Genomic DNA, 2,724 nt, shown 5'->3' with positions numbered 1-2,724 from the left:
GGTTTATGTTCTCGCCATTCGTCTAGCTCCTCTATCCGTAGTCTTTGTTCTTCATGAACGTTTTTGTTCTCTTCATGATAGTAGTGCACTGTCTCTGTTGTCTTGGTTCAAGGAAGTTCCTACAAGGATGATTGAATATTAGTTTTATCATTGACAAGTTTTATACCATTATCTTGAGTTTTAGAGGTTTTGACTGAGTCGCGTGCTTGGAGTGTTACTGCGTCATCACCTGCATGAAGTGTTAACTCTCCTGTGCCTACATTAATAATGGTTCTGGCAGTTGCTAAAAAGGGTTGTCCTAAAATTAAAGGTACCTCGTTATCCTCATCCATATCTAAGACAACGAAGTCTACTGGGTAAATGAATTTATCAATTTTAACGAGAACATCTTCAATAATACCCTTAGGAAATCTAACTGTTTTGTCAGCCAATTGTATGCTCATCCTAGTCTGTTTGGGTTTACCAAGACCTAGTCGTTCAAACATTTTATACGGTATAACATTTATAGTTGCCCCTAGATCAGCTAAAGCATTATTCACAGATAGACTACCAATTAAGCAAAGAATTGTAAAACTCCCTGGATCTTTTAATTTGTTAGGTAGCTCATTCTTTATAATAGGTGAGCAAACTGCATTGAGTTCCACATGTGATGTAGCGTCTAATTTTCTTTTATTAGTCAGAAGTTCCTTTAAGAATTTTGCTGAGTTGGGCATCTGTGAAAGAACGTCAATAAAAGGGTGAGTTAATATGTAATTTCTTTAAGAGTTTGACAAACTTACCGAATTGTTCTTCTGTTCTGTCTTTAGTCATCGCTCTAGGATAAGGCACACGAGGTTCATAATTTGTACTTACCTGTTTAGGATCATCATCGTTTACCTCTTCTCGACCTTTGTTCTTCGCGTTGTCTTGCTGGAATTCTACCTCCGGTGCAATTAATCCTTCCTTATTTAGAGTACTAATTGCATTGAGGTGTTCCTCGGATTAGGTTTAGTATTACTTGGTAAGCTACCTTGTGGTCATTCGGAGATTAGTTTGGATAGCTGGCCTATTTAAGTTTCGAGTCCTTGGATCGATGCTTGTTGATTCTTAAGCGCAGTCTCGGTATTTTGGAAACAGGTTTTTGACACCGAGATGAATTTAGAAAGCATCTCTTCAAGGTTTGGTTTCTTCTCTTGTTGATAAGGTGGCTGTTGAAAACCCTGAGGATTTTGTGGCTTTTGATTCCCTTGACCACCCCAGGAGAAATTTGGGTGGTTCCTACAACCTGCATTATAAGTAGTACTGTATGGGTTATTTTAAGCTCTAAAGTTATTGTTACCCATGTAGTAAACTTGTTCTTCTTCAGTTGTAGGATTGAAGGATTGGTATTCTGTATGTACACCTCCACCACTTGAGTCACACCTCATTACTAGATGTACCTGCATAAAACCAAGTAAACCGTCAATCTTTTTATTGAGAAGTTCTACCTGATTAGAGAGCATGGTGACTGAATCGATGTTATAAACGACGACTGTTTTCGTTGGCTTTGTCCTCATAACTTGCCACTGATAGTTATTCAGTGACATCTTCTCTATAAATTCATAGGCATCTTCCGGTGTTTTATTGTTGATGGTTCTGCCAACAGTTGCGTCAATCATTTGTCTTGTCAAGGGATTCACACCATTTTAGAACGTTTGAACTTGCAGCCATAGAGGTAACCCATGGTGAGGGCATCTTCTCAGTAAGTCCTTGTATCTCTCCCATGCATCGTAAAGTGTTTCTAAATCCATCTGCACAAACGAAGAGATATCATTACGTAACTTAGCCGTTTTAGCCGACGAAAAATATTTTAATAGGAATTTTTCAGTCATTTGTTCCCAAGTAGTGATAGACCCTCGTGGTAACGAGTTCAACCACTGTTTAGCTTTATTTTTCAATGAAAAAGGGAATAACCGAAGGTGAATGGCATTATCAGAGACGCCATTAATTTTGAAAGTGTCTCAAAATTCAAGAAAATTTGCCAAGTGCGTGTTGGGATCCTCATCCTGCAAACCATCAAACTGAACAAACTACTGTATCATCTAAATTGTGTTAGGTTTTAGTTTGAAATTATTCACAGCAATAGCAGGTCTAACTATACTAGACTCAGTTCCTATTAAAGAAGGTTTAGCATAGTCATACATAGTACGTAGAGCAAGATTTTGATTAGCTACAATTGCAGGAGGCAGCTGATCGCCTGGGTTTTCGGCCATCTCTTCGATTGGGGGTTGAGTATCGTCTTATCGCTCGTTCTCCATGTATCGTAAACTACGCCTTATTTCTCTTTGATTTCTACGAACTATGCGATCGATTTCTTCGTCAAAAAGTAATGGTCCTGACGGGTTTCTTCTAGTCATAAACTATAAAAACCTGCCAAGAGAAAGAATTTGTAATGCCCCCATGCCCGAGACCGTCGCCGGAGTCGAGTATGAGGTGTTACTAAGCTTAATCTAACATATTTAGAACTTTGGATTATTTATTTCTACATTCACAGCTTTTAAGCTACTTGCATCACAGTCACAAGAAAAATCATATCTCGAGTTACGAAACTCGAAATCAAGATCCGTAAATTTTCCATAAATCTAGACTCATATACCTATCTACTAATGTTTTTTTAGAATTTTTGGTTGGGCCAATTAGTACAGTTTATTAGTTAAAGTTACCCCTGTTTCAGGACTTGACTGGTCTGACCTCTGTTTACTACGA

General features: G+C 38.1%; 1 non-coding gene across 1 annotated transcript; it reads left to right on the top strand.

The window, feature by feature from the left end:
• Positions 1 to 1,695: 1,695 nt before the first annotated feature.
• Positions 1,696 to 1,802, top strand: LOC128289826 (small nucleolar RNA R71). Its single transcript, XR_008279470.1, has one exon. It is a non-coding gene; the product is annotated as a small nucleolar RNA R71 (small nucleolar RNA).
• The last annotated feature ends 922 nt before the right edge of the window (positions 1,803 to 2,724 follow it).

The sequence above is a fragment of the Gossypium arboreum genome, chromosome 2 (assembly GCF_025698485.1).
Source record: "Gossypium arboreum isolate Shixiya-1 chromosome 2, ASM2569848v2, whole genome shotgun sequence".
Lineage (NCBI taxonomy): Eukaryota > Viridiplantae > Streptophyta > Magnoliopsida > Malvales > Malvaceae > Gossypium > Gossypium arboreum.
This window is presented reverse-complemented; position numbering and strand designations above follow the sequence as displayed.